At 53.4% G+C, this 21,981-nt stretch overlaps 1 long non-coding RNA gene across 2 annotated transcripts; it reads left to right on the forward strand.

Annotated features, from left to right (window-relative positions):
• The first annotated feature begins 263 nt into the window (after nt 1-263).
• LOC123001606 (uncharacterized) lies at nt 264-6,485 on the forward strand. Of its 2 annotated transcripts, XR_008960528.1 has the most exons (6): nt 293-506; nt 1,814-3,752; nt 4,274-4,348; nt 4,700-4,810; nt 4,989-5,966; nt 6,229-6,485. It is a non-coding gene; the product is annotated as an uncharacterized LOC123001606 (long non-coding RNA). The 2 variants fall into 2 exon arrangements; XR_006410678.3 differs by having other exon boundaries at nt 264-506; nt 4,751-6,485.
• Nucleotides 6,486-21,981: the final 15,496 nt, after the last annotated feature.

A 21,981-nucleotide genomic window follows, 5' to 3' on the forward strand; every position in this document is an offset into this window, starting at 1 on the left:
TCTGAGCCTTGAAATCCGATCTGTGGTTGTTTTTCCTCTAAAACCGAATGGATCCCCGCCCAGCACTTGCCCTGGGCGCCCTTCCAGTCCCGCAGTGACCCGGGAGGAGCGGCTGCTGGGTGGGGCTGGGTGCGCACCTCCAGGACCTGGTCTGGAGCCAGCCCCCGCCTCGTGACCTTCCCCCCCGGCCCCCACTGGCTCCTGTTGTGCAGCCACGTGAGCCCGGCCACGGCCACGGCTGAGCCCCTGTCTTCAGTTTCCCAGTTCACTTCCTGTGGATTCCCACTGGGCTGTGCACACAGGGTGCCTCTGATGAATGTGGCTGACAGGGCGCGGGGCGGGGTAGGGGGGGTGTTTTAAACCCAGCGTTATGAGGCGAGTGTCGGAATCTGCATCAGGATCCCGAATTTCACTGATGCCTGCTAAGGAGCCCGGATGTGCACCGCCATCCGCCTGGTCCCTGGCCCTGCTGCCACGGGTCACACCCCCTGGAACAAAGACGCAAGGTGTGTGTGGGTGCCTTGGTGTGAGGCTTTGGTTTCACCCAGCTTGCCACGGGCTCTCTCTCTTGTGACCCCCTCATCCCTTGCCCCTCCTGACCATCTGGTCACCCACCCCTTCTATCTGGTGGGGGCAGCCTCTCCCCTGCATTAAAGCCTGCCACCCAGGGCCAGGGTTCAAACAGCACCATGGGTTAGCTTGGGGGGACCCCCCCCACCCCGGATTCCCACCCAGGAGCCCCAGGGCAAGGGAACCAGACCACTCCCAATCAGCTCTTGTATTTCCAAGCTGAACTAAAATGTTTGACCATGACCTCATCTTGGGATTAAAATGGCCTCAATCTTGACAGTGTAGTGAACCGGATGTCTTTCTCAGAATTCCTCTTTCCTGACAAGCATAGAGGCCAACATTTACTGTGGTCTTCCCGTGTGCCACATGCTAGCCAAGTGCTTCCTGCATATTCTCTCATTTAATCCTCACTATGACTCCAGAGGGAAGGTTCAGTTATCACCCCAATTTTACTGATGAGCTGAGAACAGAGAGGGTGAGTAACTCCTTTAAGATTGCACAGCCAGTATGCCGCAGAGCTAAAGGTCTGACTAAGGGACGAGTCCTAACAGCCTCCCTGAGGCTGGGTCTGGAGGTCTTACCATCTCTTGTATGCGACGACCTTCCTTTGTCCTGGATAAAAGCCTTTACATTTGACCAAATCTGGGTTTTATGTTCATTGATCTAGCACAGAGGTCAGGAAACGTGGGCATATGGGCCAAATCTAGTCGTAGCCTGTTTTTGTAAGGCCTGGTTTTTCATATTTAAAAAAAAAAAAAAAGACTATTTATTCACTTGAGAGAGAGAGAGAGCAGGTGCAAGCTGGAGGCTAGAGCCTGAGCAGGGGTTGGGGGAGAGGAAGGGGGAGAAGCAGACTCCCTGTGGAGTCTCACCTGATGGGGGACTCGATCCTGGGACCCTGGGATCATGACCTGAGTGAAAGGCAGACACTTACCGACTGAGCCACCAGGCGCCCCATGGCTTTTTACACTTTTAAAGGGTTGTTAACACACACACACATGCACTGAATGGTACACTTAAAATGGTTCAGATGGTAACAGAGTTTTTTCTAGCTGGGCCTTTGAATGCTTTAAAAAAATTGTAGTGGAAACATAAGATAGAATCTACCATCTTAACCAGTGTTAAGCGTGCGTCTCAGTAGACCAGTGTTTTCACATTGTTATGAATGGGTCTCCAGGATCGTTTTGTCTTGCGAAACTGAAACTCTATACGCATTACACAACAATTCTCGATCTCTCCCCAGGCCCAGGCAACCACCGGTCCACCTTCTGTTTCTAGAAATCTACTTCAGAGACCTCACCCGTATGAGCGGAGTCCGCTGTGTTGGCCTTCCTGTGGCGGGCTTCTGTACGTGAGCACGATGTCCTCGTGTTTCTCCCCGGTTCCCACACACGTAACGACCCGTGACAAGACAGGATTGTCTTCCTTTCGAGGCCAGAGGGAGATTCCGTTGTGTGTAGATAGTACATCGTGCCTGTCAGTCCACGGAGGGACACGTGGCTCGTCTCTACCTCTTGGCTACGGTGGGTAGTGCTGCTCGGAGTATGGGTGTGTGGACACCCGAGATCACGCTCCAGTTCTCTTGGATGTAAGTGGATCCATTTTGAACTTTTCGAAGAACCGCCATACCGTTCTCCGCAGCGGCTGCACCCATTTTAGAATCCCACCTACAGTGCACGAGATTCCAACGTCTCCACATCCTCGCCAACACTCGGTTTACTGTTTCTGTTTGTTTCCTTTGGAGTGTGGTCCTCTTGGCGGGTGTGAGGTGCTTCCTCCCTGTGGTTTTTGATTTCAGTTTCTCTGAGAGTTAGCGATGTTGAGCATACGCGTGTGGCCGTGTGTATCACCCCAGGAGAGATGTCTATACAAGCCCTTTGCCTATTTTTTAATTGGGTTATTTGATTTTTTTATGTTGTTGAGTTGCAGGAGCTCTTTACATAGTCTGGACCCTAACCCCTTATCAGACAAGTGACTTGCAAATATTCTCTTTCATGTCAAAGGTTGTCTTTTAAATCTGTCGATGGTGTCCTTTGATGCACAAAGGTCTTCAAGTTTGACGTCGTCCCATGTGTTTACTTCTGTTCTTGTCGCCCGTGCTTTCGGTGTCATATCCAAGAAATCATTGCAAATCCAACATCATGAAGCTTTTTGCTATGTTTTCTTCCAGGGGCTTTATAGTTTGGGTTGTTATGTTTAGGTTGTAATCCATTTTAATTTTTGTATATGGTGTAAGGTAAGGGTCCACTTTAATTCTTTTGCAGGTGGCTATCCAGGGACTGGGGACTGTCCTTTCCGTCGGGGGGAAGATGGTAAATTTTATGTTTTGTGTACTTTAACACAATTTTTTTTAAAGAGTGAAGAGGAAGAAGAAGAGGAGGAGAAGGAGAAGAAGGGGCAACAGAGATAATGTTTGGCCCACAAATCCTAAACTATTTGCTACTTAGGAGCTGGCCTTTTCCGAGAAGACTGTTGACCCCCAAGCTGGCACCCGGCAGCATCCTACTGAGCACCCCCAACGTGGGCTTATTACTGTGTCCACAGCGAGCCCCAGCACGCTGTCTCTGATTCTCTTTGGACCGTGCCTCACAAGAGTGCACTTCTCGATGAAAAACTCCATGAATTCATCCTGTGCATGAAGACGGAGGTGCCTGTGGGGATTGGAAAGGCCTTGGCTGAACCTTCGGGTCTGGGTAGACCTTGGGCTGGTTGCCTGGTGGGCCGGCCCGTGGCCTGCTTCCTCACTTTCCTGGCTGTGAAGGAAGGATGAGAAATTTTGGCCTCAGAATGGAGAAAAACGGAAGAAGGGAATCTGACCAAGGTTTCCTGAGACGTTGGCAGGGAGCTCTGAGGCCTCTTAGAAGCAACATATGAGTCCCAGGCAACATGACCATCTTAGCAAGTCTTAGAGCTCCTGGTCTTAAGCTCAGGGGAATACCCCTTCCGTCGTCACACTGGATGTGTGAATGCATGCCCAACATCTAATCTAACGTCTTTCCGTGTCTCAGCTCTCTACCCAGGTGGTGAACTCCCTGAAGCCGGGTCAGGAGCTCCTGTTTTTCTGGAGCCTTCTCTGAGCGTCTGGCAGCACCTGGCAGCTCTTTGTATTTGCTTACTGTCTGACTCGCGCGTTAAGAAAAGACCCTGAAAGGAAAGAGGCTTCTGGAAGAGTCTTCTAGGGAGTAAGGGCCTTCTCTCTGCCTCCCAGAACCATCTTGAGGCCCCCGCTAGCTGGGAGGGCCGCACTGCCTCAGGTGGGGTGCGGGGGGCCCAGGCCTGACCACCCAGGTGTCCCCTCCCCTCCTTCCACAAGCCAAACACTTCAGCACCTCTGCACACCTTCGGCACCTGACCCGACCCTGTTCCTTCTGGGCGATTTCTGTCAGCCAACCTGTCTTGCCATTTCCTGTGAGGGAGGCCTTGGAAGTGCTCGGGGAGGCAGTCCCAGGCGGCAGGGAGGCCCAGAGCCCCGCAGCTTGGACCTGACGCCGGAGGGGCCGGGCTGGGGGTAGGGTTGGCTCTGCGTGAGAACACTCTCACCATCAAGCTGCCTTTGAGCCAGGCCCCTGGGGCCACCCCTCCGCCCGCTTTCATTTTGTTGATTGGAGATTGTGTCCCTGAATAGAGCTTAATGTCCTTTGGAAATTATCTGTTCTTTTTTTCTCTTTAAAAAAATGTCTCCTGCTTTCTCCATTTGGTTTAGGTTGTCACTGTGTCCCTGCCTGCTGAAGGTGGATGATGGGCCCCCGGAGGATGGGAGCGATCACCGTCACCCGTGGTCTGCTCTGAGGCCAAACTGGGGCTGGGTGGGTGGGAGGGAGGGAGAGTCTCTGGGGAATGAGTCCTGGGAGACGTTTTCTCTCTGGTCTCCTGTTGGGTGGGAGCAGGGGGAAGGGAGCCTGGGGGGAGGTGGGGCAGGGCATCCCGAGCAGAGGCTGAGGGAGCGGGGGAGCTGGGAATGGATCTGAGGCTTGGGATGGCTGGGCAGCGGGGCAGGAGAAGGGCGATTCAGAGGCCCACCTGGGCCGGAGAGCCCGGGGACCAGAAGCCAGGCTGGGAGGCAGCGGGGCCCGGGGCTCGGCTGGGCGGCCACCCGCTTCAGCCCGCCCTCTGACACCGGACGACACAGGATGGCGAGATGTGCCCGGTGCAACGCCAGTGACGAGCTTCGCCTTCTTAGAGCAGCGAGCCGCCAGGCGAAGGCAGGGCTCCTCTCGCGTGAGAAAGACTCAGGATGCTGGTGAGTTCTGCGCCCTCGAAGAGCCCAGGCCTGTAGGAAGGGAAGTGACCAGCATCCTGGGCCCCTGCACCTCCTGCCAAAACAGCAGAACAGCCAACCGGGTTTTGCAAGAGTGAGTGAATATTTATGCATCTATACAAGGAAGCGTTTAACGTATTGTACCGCTTAATCCCAATAGCCCCGAGGTCTGTGTACCGATGAGCAAACGAAGACTTGGAGGGGCACGAAGGTAGCCAGGGGTCACAGGACCAGAGAGGGGCCGACAGCCCAGCCGTGCTTGGCGTCCAGGGACCGAGGCTTTGTGGAATGAAGACCAGGGCTTGTCCCTGCTCCCTAATCCCCTCCGGGGCCCAGAAACTAGGAAGGCCGGTGCCTGCAAATACGCCTCAGGAGTGTGTTCCGATTCGGCTCGTATCCCTCTCCTGTGCTCTCCCCTCCCCTGCTGCCCCCCGGCCCCCTTTCCCTGTCCAAGAAGGCATAGATTCATTATTTGATGGGCCGGGTCTCATGGTGTGAGCGTTATTCTAGATGCTGGGCTTGAGACTGCACAGAGCAGACAGAACTGCATGCCCGGGGGGAGCTGGTCCTGCCTCCAGCCAGGACACGGACGTTTGTCCGAGAGACCAGGTTCCCACTGAGCCTTGTCAGTGGTGCGGGGATCGGAGGGTTTGGGGGAGACTGGAGCGGACTCTCCCTCCCCAGCGTGGCCCGCTCGTGTGCTCATGGCTGCCCGATGTGGGCTCCATGCTGGTCTGCTGTGGCCTCCTCCCCTGCCCGTGGCTTGCACCCCAGGAGGGGCTTCTAAGCCAAGCTGGGCCAGCTGGCATTTTTGCCCCAGGGCCTGGAATTGAGACTAAAAGTCTCTTTCTGGGCCGATCTCTTGACCACGTGAAAACCCAAGAGTTAAGGCATCATTATCAAATGATTTTTTGATTTAATTTTGCGACTCTGTGCACAGAGAGCTGAGAAAGTGCATCAGAGAGCAGGAAGAGTAGAGTGGACGTGGACGCAGAGGTGTGGAGAGACGCTTCCCATACCTTCCAGCTCCCAATTTCGGCACGGTCCTGCGGCCTCGGCTTCGGTGACTTGTCCTTTCCTGCACAAGCTGGCTCGAGGTGGCTTCGGCCACTCATAACCAGTCATTGTCACCTTCAACGTGAGCAAAAACTTTCTGTTAGGGGCAGAAGCTGCAGGCCTCGCGCTGCCTCGAGATGATTAGGTGTGGGAGTGACGGTCAAACGGGGCGAGAGCAGGGCTCACCGGGGGTGCTCCCCTGTCCCCACCCACCTCTCCTCCCAGGCCAAGGCCCCGGAATGAAAACTGATCGGGATATCCACAGAGCGGGACCTTCCCCTAAATCTACTCTTTGTACTGGATCAGACTGTCTGAGCCACGCACACTTTCCTCCTCACTCTCAGGCCTAGGAAGGAGTAAACACTGCGGGAAAAGCAAAAGAAGGACAACGATGAACTCCCTTCGAAACTGTGGGTCCGGGACACCTGGGGGGCTCAGTCGGTGAAGGTGAAGCGTCTGCCTTTGGCTCAGGTCGTGCTCCTGGGGTCCTGAGTTGTGCTCCCTGCTCAGTGGGGAGTCTGTTTCTCCCTCTCTCTCTGTCCTTCCCCCTGCCTGTACACTCTCTCTCAAATAAATAAATAAAATCTTTAAAAAAAATAAACTGTGGGTACAGCAACGGAGTGACGGATGGCCGTCAGTATTGATCACCTCAAGATCATTGCAAACTTAGCAAGAATCAGCTGCTGGGTCATGGACTTTCTGGGAAGGCCAAGTGTGGTCTGCTGAAAGGGATTGCGCGTCAGCCACAGAAAGCTTCTCATTTCAAGGCCTGCCTGGCTCCCACCCGCCCTCCAGGCCCCAGTGTTCGCTGGGAAGTCTTCCCTGAGGTTAGGTTGGAGAACTCCTTCCTGTTACAGAACTTTCTTCCAGTACACATCTCACCGTTTAAATGGCCTGTAAGCTTCTGGAGAGTAAGAGACCGTGTACCTAGCTCAGTACCTGGCATGGTGGAAGTGTAATACATATTTATTCATCAAAGGACTGAACTTAGGCATTAATGTAGTACTACCTACCAAGTCTTCATACCCCAACTTGTACGGGTGACCATATATTCTGTGCGTCATCACACTATGAGACAGACTCACGTATGTGTGTTTTAGAGAGAGAGAGAGCAGATAGGATTCAGGTGCCCTAGGCTAGCTAGACATTCCAGGACCTTCAGTCAAACAAGACTCATCCTTTGGGATTAAATTAGACTTCATACGACAGATACAAGGGCTCGTTCTCTGGTGTCAAAGGAGTCCAGAGGAATGCAGTTCTGGGTAGGCATGGCACCTCCATGAAGTTATCAGGAACCCCAAGCTGCTCTGGCTTTCTCCAACACTATCTGTAGCAGGGGCTTCCATCCCCAAGGTTGCCTCATGGTTCAAGAGGGCTGCAGCACATCAGCCATCACATCTGCATTCCAGGCAGAAGGATAGAGGGAGAATGGCAAACGGCAATAGACAGGCAACCTGCCACCTGAGTCTAAGCAGATGTCTTGAAAGTTGCACATACCACCTCTCTGCTACCTCATTGGCCAGGAAAGCTTGCCAATGTAGACTTCAGCTGGGCACAGTGCTGCCACAAATCAACTTGGAGTTTTACAATCAGGGGGAAAGGAAATCAGGCCTCATGCAGGAACCTGCAGTCTCTGACCCCGTCTCTAAGCAAAACTGTCAGAAAGGGCCTCTTTTTGAATAAGTTTTAAAAAATCCACAGATCTATAGGCAGGTCCCCTTTGCTGTCCATCTCGGTGCCCTTTGATGGAGGGGCTAGCGAGCCCTACTTTCATCTCCACGTGGAGAACTGCGAGAAGCATGGGGGGTGGCCCTGTGCTCTGCTTATGCTCATCACAGGCACTTTACTACGAGACAGGGCCTCGTGAAGAGTCCGTGGCAGACAAGCTGTGGAAAGGCTCTTTAGGGCACGTCTCTCGAGAGGTGAGTTGACTTAGCCCCAGTGGGTACTGACCACGGTGGTCCATGAAGCACTGTACATTCGGGGCCCTGCTGTGGGATTAGAAGCCTGGATACTCTGTGTGGCGGGCCGCGTGCTGGTCTCCAGGACGAGGAGGAGGACCCCTTCCCTGGCCTCATCCCCCTGGGCACGGGGTCCCCAGCAGCCACACTTCCATCATCTTCCCCCATGCCGTGGGCAGAATCTCTAATCAGCATGTCTCCTCCAACAGCAGCTCACTTTCCTCTGAGATTGGAAGCGTCTGGAGGTAGGGCAAGCGTGATAAGGGAAACGTGGGACAGTCAGCATGCGCTCTGCGCTGGAACCCTGGCCCTGCTCTTTGTTTTCTGGGTGGCTTTGCTAACTTGAACCCCCAAGTGTCCATTTCCTCGGGTAAAATGGGAGCGGCGGTGACACCCACCCCGGGGGACTCAACAAGCTGGTGTTGGCGGATGTGTTCGGCAGAGTGTCCAGAGTACGATTGGCACTCCATAAAAGCTGGGTGAGTGTGCGTCGGAGAAAGCAGAAGGAGACGGCCACAGCCATCGTGAGCGCTCAAGCCCCGAAAGAAGCTTCTGGGACATGAGGGAAAGGTGCAACCCTGGCATCTGGGCCGGGATCCCAGGAAGGGATGGGCACTCAGGGCGGTGCAGCTAGCGGGCTCCAGAAGGCTGGCTGGGCGCAGGGAGCCGACTCACTTCCTGTCCCGGGGACGCGGTGCTCGGCACGACGTTATTGATTCTGTGGTTCGAGTTGCCAAAGGGAGGGCGAGGGACCGGGCTTCATCACGGAAAGCACTTATGCCAATGGTACTTTCTATTTGGCAATTATTCTCATTGTCTCTCCTTCAAACAGTCTCGGTGCTAGCGTATCTCCAGGTCATGGGAGGACCTGGCTGGAGAGACTACCGAATGTTCCGCTCCCTCTTACCCGAGCCGGCAGGGCCTCTCCAGGCACAGACACACAACCACCAGAGAAACGCAGGCACGTTTCTCTCGGGCACGACACTGTTGTTCCTCGCAGCTCAGGGCAAGAGGTGAAAAGTGACCTTTTCCACCCAAGTCACGAGTTGATCTGCTGACAGCAAGTTCTGGAGCAGGGATGTTGGCGCTCTTCCAGGGAGCACGTCGCCCTGCAGAGTCCTGGAGATGGGCGAGGAGTGGGCAGGGGTAACATAGCCAGCACCTGGGTTCAGCAGCTGAAAGAAATTACCGCGGGAGCGTGGTCCCCGTGGGGGGAGGAGGAAGGGAGGGGGAGGGGGAGGCTCAGCACAGAAGCAGATCCAGGGGTCAAAGTCAGGGCAGCCCCACTTAATTGCACCTGCTGTGTGCAGGGCCCTGGACTCATTTCTTTGCAAGGACTCTGTTAGGCAGGTATGATCTTTATCCCCTGTTACAGAGGCTGGGGCCTGAGCTGGGACAGTCCTGCTCCCAACTCCCGGACCTTCACTGTTCTCCCCACGCTGCCTCCCAGGATGGTACTGAGTGGGAGCCCATGGAGCTCAGCGTGGGGCCCCGGCTCTGGGGACCAGCGCCCCTCATCCGGGAAACTTGTGCCTCTGACCACAGGAGCATCGCAATCCGTCCCTGATACCAGAAGAGAAACACTCTTGGCATGGGCCCTGCCGGACGGGTCAGTTTTCAGAGGACAGGATGTTTAGTGAGCTTCTCTTGAGCTGCACCAAGAACATGCTGAACCTTCCAGGCCTGATTGGCGAGGTGAATTAGGAGGACAGGGCTGGTTGCTTTTCCTCCTTCACTAAAGCCCGTGGGCACCTGCAATCAGCCCCCAGACTCAGGCTGGCCTCACGCCTTCCTTGGCCTGGGAACAGTTTATCGAGTCCAAAGAACGCATTTCGTTTCATAGAATTCCAATACCAGAGCGGCTCTCTCTGCTCGCTGGGGCAGAGCCCCTCCTCTCTTCCGGAAAAATCCCAAGGAACAAGTGTCTTGCGTTAAGGGGTTGATCCAGCACAGAAGCGGCTCGTGCAGCCCGCTCCGGACCCGGAGTGTTGGGAGGATTCCGAAGCGTTGGGCGTACGCACCTGCCCCCGCCCCCCGCCCTGTTCGCTAGCTGCTGGGTAGTCACAACCGTCTACTGTTAGCTCGCCAGACAGGCCTCCGCAGGCAAGCTGCTGGGGGTGGGGGGCGTCTTTAGCTGGATGGGAAAGTGGACGTGCCGTCCGACCTACAGAAGACATGTGTCACCCTCTGTCTCTGGTCCTCCCTAAGGCCTTTTCCAAACCAGGTGCTTTGTGCGATGCCGCGAGCTGGCCCTGGTCACTCAGACCCCCCCCCCCCCCCCCCCCCCCCGTGCTGCCTGCTGGCTTCCCAGCCCAGACGCAGGTGCCTGCCTCTCCCGTTGGGAGGCTGCCAAATCTCTGGTAGTATTCTAAAGCAGCCATTGAAATGCCAGATGACAAAATTTCCCTTGGAGATGGAGACATTGCGATTCGGATAATGGCAGAATCCTGGAACCTGTGACAGATTCGCTTTCCAGGGGCTGGGAGGGGCGAGTCAGTGCTCCAGGCCCCCATCTGAGCTCAGCCAAACGACCTTTTCTCTTTTTTTGTTTCGTATTCTGACCGTGCATACAGATTTCATTTGAAAGAGTTTTTTTTTTTTTTTAAGATTATTTACTTATTTGAGAGAGAGATAACGGAGGTGGTGCAGAGGGAGAAGCAGGCTCCCCGCTGAGCAGGGAGACCGACACGGGACTCGATCCCAGGACCCGGCGATCATGACCTGAGCCGAAGGCAAACGCTTACCCGACTGAGCCACCCAGGCGCCTGAGAGTTCTATCTTTCTTGGAATGTCCACAGAGGCCTGACCTGCATTATCGCTATGCCATCTATGAGCAGCTACACAGAATTTTGAAAGAGGTAAACCCAGAGGGAGAGGAAGTTAGCCGTTGGGTCCGAGGAAAAGCTACAAAGGTCACCGGGGCATCAGCAGGGCCCGTGAAGGTGTCTCCACACCAGCAACACCACCTGCTGGCTTCTGGAGAAGATGGATCCTGGCTGAGAGGACCCCTCAGCCTCTCTCCTTTGGGAAATAGGAAAATCCCAATTCAAATGATTAATCCAAGGTAATCATCCTGTACAAAAGACTCCCAAGTAATCCGGAGCAAAAAAAAAAAAAAAGCAAAATGAAGTCATGAATTGCTTTCAAACATAGCCCCCACCTGTCCTGAAAGACGCCACCAAGCGCTGTTCCAGGGTCAAGCCCAGGCATCAACAGACGCTACCAAGTCTGACTTGCCCTTTTCCCTCTTCTCCTGGGCGGCGTGAACCTCTGACTACAGAGACCCAGAAAGGTGAGCCATTTAGCTGGTGGCCTCTTTTAGAGGGAAACAGGAGGCCAGGGCTCCAGCCTGCCGTTGTCCCGAGAGGTCCCCGCTCCCAGGTTTTGTGCCGTAACCTGGCAGCCCGTCCCGCCCCTCGGGGGTCCTGTCAGCGGGCAGCTAACACATCCTTCCAGGGCTTTCTCCAGCCGCCCGGTGAGTGCCTCGCCCTAGCTCTGCAGGGTTCATTCAGCCCCAGGCTGGGAGCTCTGCCACAGTGTAGGAAGGCTCTGTGTTTGCAAATCAGCGTAGTAGGGGCAGAGTGACTTGGAAGCCACTTCATTTTTCAGTTCATCAAACTCCCACTCACTGGGAAACTCTAAACCAGCGATACGAAACCTTTCTGGAGTTGTGACACCCTGGTGTCACTCACTTGACTTCATCAAACACCCACCCCTCTGAAAAATGCCACGAAGCATGTATTTATTTTTAAGATTAAGGTGAATTGAAATTGGAAAATTACCTGAGAATTTTCTGGCACTCTAGCAAAAAGGAGATTTACTGGAGGTGACTGGAAGTCAGAGCTGGGGATCAGTACTCCACGCAGGGACTACGGGCGTCCCAGAAAGTCCCAGGGAACTTTGCTTTGCTGTCTCCCTCCCAGCGCACACGTCCTTCCCCCCCGGGCACCCCCTCCCCTGGCACCCGTGCCTCCTTGCTGCCCTGTACCTCCCTCCATGGTGCCTCAAGCAGGACGGGCCCTTCCCATCCCCTCACCCCCGCCCCGCACCTGTCTCCTTGCAATGCTGATTACCATGCACCTGACCCCAGCCCCTCCTGCAGGTGACTCTTGTAGGCCAGTTGTTGCGTCGGACAGGTGCTAACAATACCTTCTGGTTAGTAGGGTTCACAGTGGTGAAATAATCCCTTTCAGGGATATTCGAAATGGAACGGGAAGTACTATCACATCCAGAAGAAATAATTTCGGCTGCAGTTTCAACGGGTAACAGAAATGGCTGGCGGGGAGTTGAGAGAGGAGTCCACTCCGTCTTACCGTCCTGTGCATTCTCGATACGCAGGCCTTTGCTTTAGGGCAGCATAAAAGGCCCTGGATAAGGGTCAGGTGCCCTGAATCTGGTTCTGAGTCAACCTAGTTCAGCCAGTATTTACTGAGCACCTGCTGTATACCTGGCATCGGAGTCCAATGATGAAAGAGACGTACCCTTTGTCCTCAGTGAGCTCCTTGTCTAGCAGGAGGCAACTGATTCCACAGAAACTTCTCCCCCAGTGGGGGGCAGAGTGCTGTGGGAAGACAGAAGACAGGGTGATGAATTCTGCCTGGAGAAAGCGCCAGAGAATTCATGTTTGCACTGGGCCTGTAGGGATGAGAAGGGCTTCGGCAGATCGAGAAAGTGAGGGAGGACAGCACGGGGCAAGGCTGGAACAGAAGGACAGAAGGCGATTGCTGGGGCGGGGGGTCCGATCACATGGAGTACCACGAGGGAGGGAGCAGGACTGAAACTGAAAAGCAAGCAGGGGGTTCAGATTCTGCGGGGCTGTCCATGCCTCACTCAGGAGTGGAAACGTTAGTCTGTACTCTGTGTGGAGCCATTAACCAGAGGCCAAGCCTGATGGAAACTTCTGGAAGCTCAGCTCCCCCTTGAGTACAGACCTACCTCTTCACCTTCTAGAAGTTCAGCTGCACTCCCTCTAATTTAGCTCTTCCTTTCCTTTTTTCTCAAGTACTGTGCTTGCCTGGGAAACTTACTATTCTTCCAAAGAGAACTTGTGACTTCCTTCTTGCTTATTTCAGCGCAAATGCTGTTGGGCAAAAACCCATGTGCATGTGTGAATTAGATCTCTGTTGTGGAGATAAAGTAGTTTGGGAAACGTTTGGGCAGTTAGGAGTCCATCTCCAAAACCCTAGAAATGTGCACGCTCTTTGACCTGGTAGCCCACGTCTTAGAATTCATCCCAGAGCAAGAGTGCACGAGCCCACGGATACGGGTCTATGTAATGCCGGTCCGGCGTATTGTAGTAAAACACTAAGAACCCAAAAGTCCCCAAATAAGGAATTAAGTGTAATCATGAAAATTATCCGTATAATTGTGTTTTAGGAAAGTTAACTCATTAAAAATGACAACAGATCAACACTTACAACGAGAGAGCGAGAAAGATGTTCAAGGTTTATTACTGAAAATAATAGATTGCATCTTTAAAAAAAAAAAAAAGGGGGTGCCTGGGTGGCACAGCGGTTAAGCGTCTGCCTTCGGCTCAGGGCGTGATCCCGGCGTTGTGGGATCGAGTCCCACATCAGGCTCCTCCGCTATGAGCCTGCTTCTTCCTCTCCCACTCCCCCTGCTTGTGTTCCCTCCCTCGCTGGCTGTCTCTATCCTGTCGAATAAATAAATAAAATCTTAAAAAAAAATAATAGATTGCATCAATGTATTATATGAAATTTTTAATAACGGTCTCTGGAAACCAACATCAGCAAAACGTAAATATCAATTATCTGAGAGCACAGGGGGAGGAGTGTCTGTTGGTTAAATTGTTTCTCTTTCTGTCACACCTTGCACCCGACCTCCCAGAAAACCTGTTGACTCCACACTGTCACCCTGGTCCAAGCCGCTGTCCCGCCTGCCCTGGGTCACTGACATACCCTCCCGGCCAGCCTCCTGGGAACCGTCCTCACTCCAAAGACAGCAGCCTGAACGATTCGTTTACACGGTAAGTTCGAAGGTGTTATCTTTCATACCAAAACGTATGGAATGGCGCCACTGAGAGCAGAGCCGAATCCAGGGGGTGACTTTCGAGGTCCTGCGTAGTCTCAAGGGTCTGTCTGGTTTCCTGGTCCCGCTTGGCCCCTTTGCTCCCTCCTCTACAGCCACTCTGGTTTCTGCTATTCCAGCCACACGGACATTCTTGCCCCAGGGCCTTTGGACTAGCTGTCCCTTTGCCTGAACAATCTTTCTTCTTGCTCCCCTTGGACCCGCTCCGATGTCACTGTGGCAGGCGGGGTCCCCGAGGCTGCCCCAGAGCTGGTGTCAGCCCATAGGACGTTTATTGAAGAATGCTTTGTGGTCAAATCCCACAGCGGGGAGAGGAAGCAGCCCCCACGAAGCTGTCGGCCAAGCCCAAGGGGAGCTCTGACGCTGGCTGGCGTTTCAGAGCTATCCTGAGTTAGGGTGTGGGGGCAGGCCGTTCCAGGTCACGGTATGAGAGTGGTCTCAGGAAGGGACCAGACTCCTCAACAGGGAGGCTGGCAGCTGAGGCTGTGCACCGGTGGCCCCACAAGCCGTTGGGGGAACAAGGCCTTCTGTCCTTGGGAGAGCACAGCATCTGTTATAAGCCCTGCACTCAGATCTGCTCCTTACGGGAAGTTTGGGGAGAAGCTCCCCCAGAATCCCAGGGGGCTTCTCTTGGAGAAACTTCTAAGACGAAGGTTTTGGGGAAGAGCTCCAGCCCCTGGCATTGCAGACCTTCTCTCCGTTCTAGATTCCCCTCACCCACAAATGGCATGTCTGCTGGCCCAGGTGGCTTACTTGGTGGGGGGACCTGGCCCTTCTCTCTGAGAGGTCTGTCCCCTGGCCACCGTGCCCTTCTCAGCCAGAGCTGCTGTGTTTGTCCATTAGCTGTCAAACGGGGCGAGGAAAAACCAGGAGTCACCCAAATGGGTCACCCGTGTGCCAGACGTGTTCCCTCTTGCCCCTCACGTGTAAGAGCGTCCTGCCTTCTGCTGATCTCGGTGCATTTTCACTGCTGACATGACGTCTGCGGGTCATTAGGCACAAGGAGCCTGGCCTAGCCCAACAGCAGCCCGAGCTCCGTGTGTCCCTGGGTGGAAGCGTTTCTTCTTTTGAACCCAGGACCTCTGACCCTGCAGAGCCCAGAGTTCCAGAGAGAGGAAGCACAGAGCCCCTGAGTGGGTCATGGAGGGTGGTGGTGAGCGGAGTCGTTCTCACTCCCACCTCTTGGGTCCCAGATTGAAAGGGTCTATTGCTGTCCTCACAACGCCCCCGTGGTGACGCTTCACTCCTCCCTCCGACGAGGTGGTCCGCTACAGGTGTCAAGGTCACGGGCTTACTCTGGTGCCTCCTTCGCAGTAACGTGGGCCCCGTGGCCTGGTGCAGCGGTCTGTGGGACCCTGTGCTGAGGGCCTGAACACGGAGCCCTTGGAGGCCGGTGCCCGTGGAGGCCCCACGTGGAACAAAGGGAAAGCCATCCCTGGAGTATCTGTCTAATTCTGGCAAAATTAATTACCAAGACAGAAAAAAAGAAAAAGGGAACTTAGTTAAGTAAAATAGGGCAGTGCCTCCTCGCCAGTGAAATCGGTCTAGCCGCTGATGGCGCGCTGTAGAGTGTCGTCTGTGCCGTGACGCGAGCCGAGCCCCGGACAGAGTCCTCCGTACGCGCCTGACTGGGCGTCTCCGTGGCGGTAAATGATATTCAGGCCGTGGTGCTTGTTAGATTCAGGGTGTGTGTTAGGGTCCCGGCCCTTCTCGCACACATAGGGTTGGCTGTATGTCGAAGTCCTCACACCCACGAATCATTTCTGTGTCACAAACCTAATGCAGACGTCCCCAGTCCGTGGTCTCTTCATTTGCATACAGGGTTAAGTGTTAAAATATTCAGATCTGGTCATCTTGGCCTCACTGGTGGCTTCTCTTGCTTTCAAGCCAGGGAGATAGGCATCCCCGCACAGACCTAATAGATAACTCCGTTTTCTGCTAGTCTTCTGTAAAAAAATGGAATGGCTTGCAAGGCAGCTGGTGGGTGCTCTCGAGGGCTGAGACCAAAGAGAGAACTCGGGGTTGGTCTTCGCCGGCAGGCTGGGCACGCAGCGTTGGTGGCTGGGTCAGTGGTGGTCAGGGGGCTGCGCTGTCGGGCCCGTGCGTGGCCTCCGTCCCGTGGCTACTCCGCTTGGGCATGCGCTATGCTGTGCCGCCTGGTTACTAGTACTACTTCGGTGGGTGCTATCTCGGGGGCATTAACATGCAAACACTGGATCTTTCCGTAGCTCACCCACTCCCATATGTCCATCCAAGTGCCTGTACCTCAGACTTCCTAGTCCCCACCGTCACATGTTTCTCTTTCAAGGCCCTTGACCAAGCCGCTCACCACTACTCATGAGTCCTTGTTGGTTCTAAACTCAGCCGCTTCTTTGTTCCCACGAGCTGGATGACATTCACCGCCGGAAGTCCTGGTCCTTGAGAGGATCTCCGCCTCGCATTGTTTTTCAAGGTCACCCCTGAATTACACGCTGGCGTAGCTGGCATCCGTTTTCAGCGTGCACCCACGAATTGAGCCAATCCATCCATGAACCGTGCTTAGGATTTTTCCTTCTCTCCTAACTGGTCCTGACCAGCTATCCAGAGGGCCACATGGAGCCATGGAAGGGAACTGAGGGAGAGGGGCTCGGTCAGTAGCGTGGGCGTCTGGCTCGCCAGCTGGTTTAGACCATGTGTGTCCTTCCTCCCTGCTCGCGGGCAATCCTGGATTTACCAGTCACGTTTCATGGTGCACTGTTTTAGGACGGCCTGGCCTGATGATTCTAATGGCTTGGACAGAACCCCGCTCACGATGAGCCGTTCTGGCTTGCGTGGCCACGAGTCTGTGGTCTCTATGAGGGCCTAATAGCAGCCAGTAGCTTTCCAGAAAGGGATAGCATTCTCTGTTGCAGATGGCATGGCCTTGCTCCAGGACCCAGGGCATCTGCATTGTGATTCTCCCACGGGGACGTGTCATAACTTCTGCTGATGCCTCTAGTAACACAGGGCCAGCCGGATCATATGGCCCAAGAGTCGGACCATTTGTACTACAGCCTGGATGTTCTCTGCAGGCCCTCTTCTGCCCTTGGCCTTGTTTAAAGTGGACAGGTTTCCATGTCACCTGGCATGTGGGTTGGAAGACGCGACCTGTAGATCTCGGAGGCCAGGTGGGGGGCTTCCTTTCTCGAGGTGGGAAGTCTAAGGGCCAATAACATATCTTTTACTTTGGGGGGATGTCTCAGCATGCCCCAGACCACCAGACCCCTACAAATGTTGCTGACACGGCAGACCTCTGAATCTTCAGTGTTTTCCTCCCATTCTTTGGAATCACGTGCCACGGAGGTCTCTAAGGCACTAGTCACTGCTTGCTCGGCTGGTCTGATGATGCATGATGTCATCAATACCCAGCCAGTCCAGGTCTCCCGGGACTGTATTATGCCAAGAGCAGGAGCGTTAAAATAGCCCTGGGGCAAGACTGTAAAGGTATATGTTGTCTGCTCTGAATGAATCAACTGTTCTGATCCTTTTTTCGTAGGGATGGGAAAGAATACACTCATTGGCTCAGTGGCCACATATTATGTGCAATTATGGTAATTTGTTCTAGCGAAGATCACGTCCGGCATGGCAGCTGCAGATGGGGCTCCTGCCTGGTGGACCACAGTAATCTGTTGTCATCGTCCAGGGTCCGCCTGACTTGCACTGGGTGCAGACTGGTGATCAACGGAGACGTGATGGGGACGACCAGCCCTGTACCCCTTAGGATCCTCAATTATTTTTGCAGTTACTTTGCATGAATTGCTGTCAAGCCTCCCCCAACTCCCCAGAAGGCACTACTGTGTTTAATTTACTAGCTTGGCTCACGGGGGCAGGTATGGCACAAGGAAAGCGGTTTCGGGGGCGCCTGGGTGGCTTAGTCAATGAAGCATCTGCCTTCGGCTCAGGTCATGATTCCAGGGTCCCGGGATCGAGCCCCGCGTCAGGGAGCCTGCTTCTCCCTCTCTCTCTCTCCTCTCCCCATTCTTGCTCTCTCTCTCTCAAATAAATAAATAAAATCTCTAAAAAAACAACGAACTGTTCTGGCCTCTGTTTCTTATCTGTCAAACAGATAACAAATACTTGAGTATTAACAGGTAATAAATACTCCTGTTAGTGACCTCATCGAAGTACTTCAAGAAGAGAAGACTCCAATGTTATCCTTACCAAATCCCAGCTGCTTTTTTTGCAGAAACCAACAGCTGATCCAAATTCATACGGAAATCCCAGAATAGTCAAAATCCCCACCGCCACCAAGAGAGCAGTTGGCACTCTCACACTTCCTGATTTCCAAACCTACTACAAAGGTATGGTAGTCAGGACAGCGTGGGGCTGGTGTAAGGACAGACATATAGGTCAATGGCATGTAATCCAGAGTCCAGAAATACACCCTTGCATATGGTTAATGGATTTCCAAGAAGGGTGCCAAGAATTCAGCAGGGAAAAAATAGTCTTTCCAACAAATGGTATAGGGAACAACTGGACGTCCTTATGCGAGGGAATGAAGTTGACGCCCTCTATCAAACCGTATAAAAATGATCTCAAAGTGGATCAGAGACCTAAATGTAAGAGCTAAACTATAAAACTCATAGAGGAAAACACAGGAACAAATCTTCAGGAGCCTGGAGCCGGCACTGGTTTCTTAAATATGCCACCACCACAAGCCCAAGTGACAAAGGAAAAAATGGATACATTGGCATCAAGATTAAAAACTTTTATGCCTCAAAGGATGCCATTAAGAAAGTGAAAAGGCTGGGGCGCCTGGGTGGCACAGCGGTTAATTGTCTGCCTTCAGCTCAGGGCGTGATCCCGGCGTTCCGGGATCGAGTCCCACATCGGGCTCTTCCGCTATGAGCCTGCTTCTTCCTCTCCCACTCCCCCTGCTTGTGTTCCCTCTCTCGCTGGCTGTCTCTCTCTGTCGAATAAATAAATAAAATCTTTAAAAAAAAAAAAAAAAGAAAGTGAAAAGGCAACCCACGGAATGGGAGAAAATATTTACAAATCATATGTCTGATAAGGGACTCGTACCTAGAATGTATAAGGACCTTTTCCAACTTGACAATAAAAAAAAAAAAAAACGCCCAATTTAAAAATGAGTACAGGTTGGGGCACCTGGGTGTCTCAGTCGATTAAAGCGTCCAACTCTTGGTTTCGGCTCAGGTCATGATCTCAGGATCGTGAGATCCTCTCTCTCTCCTCTCCTTCTGCCCCTGCCCCCCTGCTCCTGCATGCTCGCTCTCTCTCTAAAAATAAAATAAAATAAAATAAAAATGAAAGTCTGAATCTTAAAAAAATGGGCATGGGCTTGCTTTGAGTAGACATTTCTCCCAAGAAGATCTCCACGTGGCCAATAAGCACATGGAAAGATACCGAGCATCGTTAGTCATAAGGGAGATGTAAATCGAGACCATAGTGAGGTACCACTTCACCCACTAGGATGTTCTGATGAAAACAAGGAATGAAAACAAGTCGGGGAGGATGTGAAGAAGCCAGACTCTTACACGCTGCTGGTGGGAACGTGAAGGGGAGTTTGGAAAGCAATGTGGCACTGCCTCGAGACATTAAACACGGACTTCCCAGATGACCCAGAAATGCCGCTCCTACATGAACACTTTCAGAGAACGGAAAGCCTGTATTTAAGAAGAAACTTACACATAGGTCTGCAGAGCAGCATTATTCCTAAAACCCAACAGCCGACACACCCCAGATGTCCGTCAACTGACAAATGGATAAATGAGATCCGTGTTATGGAATATTCTTTAACTATCAAAGGGAATGGGTATATACTACAATGTGGATGAACCCTGAAAACACGCTAAGTGAGAGCAGCCAGACGCGAAGGCCACATCCGTGTGACCCCATGTGTGTGAAGTGTCCAGAACAGACAGGTTTATATAGAGAGAAAGTAGCCTGGCGGTGACTGGGGGATGGGAGTGACTCTTCATGGGCTCAAGTTTCTTTTTTCAAGTGATGAAACCATTCTAAAATTGTAGAGTGGTGATGGCGGCACCCGTCCAAATGCACTCAACCCCCATGAACCACACACTCCTAAAAGCATGAATTTTATGGCACAGGAATTACATCTAAATAAAACTGTTTTCTTAAAGGTAAATGACAAAACGAGCTGTCTCTTGAACTAAGAAGTGGAGGCTGGACTCGTTGCAAACCCCAGGGGGACAGAAAGCTGCAGGGTCCCAGGGCAGCCTCCAGTACCGTGTCTGTCCTGCCTGCACCCCAGGCACTTGCACCGCCATGTCCCTGGTGCGGCGCCTGCCATCACAGCAGGTCGCTAAACGACGTTCCGAGCCCGAGGCAGCCAGCCATGCCCAATGCCTCCCGTCCCTCCCCCCTGGCAGGGCCTGCGCTCCCCTCCCTTCAGACACCCCACCTGGTGGCTCTCCGTCCATGGCCCGGAATGTCTCCTCCACCTGCGGTCTCGGTCCCCCTTCTCCCGCCACCATAGGATGCCCCGTTCCTGCAGGCTCTTTATCCCCCACTGAATCACAAGGGCAACCACTTCACCAAATCTGGGGGATCAAAAACACCACCGGGGTGATTTTTTTTTTTTAAGGTGGATTCCGAGGCTCAGCCCACTGAAATTCTGAGTCAGTAGGTCGGGGTGGGTCTGGGATTCGTGAAGCTCCCCCAGGTGATTCTCATGATCAGCCAGATCTGGGCACCTTTGATCCAGTCCGTTCACCCTCCCCCCAGGGCTATAGCCGCCCTGCCAAGCGCTTGACTCAGCCTTTCCAGCGAGCGTTCCCTGGCTCGCCCAGCGCGAGTGGGCCGCCCCACCCACCGGCTCATCACCGCCTTCCTTAGTGCGGGTCTGGGGCTGCCATCACCTGTGTGGCTGGTCAACCCCCCCCCCCCCAATTAGACTAAAAGCTCTTCGAAGAAGGGAACTGTGTTATTTAACGTTTTACCCCCAACGCCTGACTCATGGTAAGGGCTCAATGTATTTGTGTAAGGAAGATCAGTTCCGAAGATCTGACTGGAAGCTAGCTGCCCTTTGGAGAAGTTGGTCGAGCTGTTCTCACAAGAGCGACATTGGGGAAGACGGATCATTTTCTGGAAGGGTCTGATGTATGTCCGAGGACCAAGAATAACCTTTGAACCAGACTTTGTTGGCTGTAAGTGCCGGAGGACCGGAGGAGCTGACTGTTTCTCCAGGTGGGAGGACTTAGACCCAGCCATTCATCCAGCCAAGGGCAGGCTCCTGTTCTGGGGGGCCCGAAGCTCAAACAAGTTTGGAGGCCATCTTTAAGAAAGATCTTGCTTCTCTAACGTCCACAGACTTCCAGCACCAGGAGCCTAAGACACACTCAGTTTTGTGACCCCACACCTGACCCTGCTCCTTTGTTACATAGTGGACGGCAGGAGTATCCCTGGAAGTCATTCCCCTGCTGGACAGCTGGCGACAACTCAACTACACACCTTAAAGGACGCGTACCACAGAAGAAGGTCCCCACCGCCCACGCTCAGTGTAGTCCCAGCGCCACTTCCTCTTAGCTGGGTCTCCAAAGGCCCGTGGCCGATCCAGTGTCACTTGACTTCAGGGGAAGGTGATGGGGGAAACTAGGGTAGAGACAGAGGTTTCAACCAGTTAAAATCGCTTACTTTTGAAATTTTTATAAAAACACAGAACCCGGGGCACCTGAGTGGCTCAGTCAGTGAAGAGTCTGCCTTCGGCTCAGGTCATGATACCAGGGTCCTGGGATCGAGCCCCACGTTGGGCTCCCTGCTCTGCAGAGAGTCTGCTTCTCCCTCTGCCCCTCCCCCCATGCTCTCTCTCTCAAATAAATAAATAGAATCTTAAAAACAAAAGCACATGTACGCATGAGAGCACATAGTAGGGCCCCTCCCAGAGCCTCGAAGGGGCCGGTGTGAGCAGGGTCTCAAACTGAAAAGTGAGGGCTAAAGCTTCACTCCCGTAGCTTCTCGGTCAATGCCCTTGTGCGGCCAGCAAGCGTTCGCCGAGCACCTATTACATGCCAGGCACTGTTTCAGGTGCCAGGAATGGAGCAGTGAACAAAATAATCAAGGTCTCGGACTTCGTGGTGCTTCTGTTCTAGT

The sequence above is a fragment of the Ursus arctos genome, unplaced genomic scaffold (genome assembly GCF_023065955.2).
Source record: "Ursus arctos isolate Adak ecotype North America unplaced genomic scaffold, UrsArc2.0 scaffold_2, whole genome shotgun sequence".
Classification (NCBI taxonomy): domain Eukaryota; kingdom Metazoa; phylum Chordata; class Mammalia; order Carnivora; family Ursidae; genus Ursus; species Ursus arctos.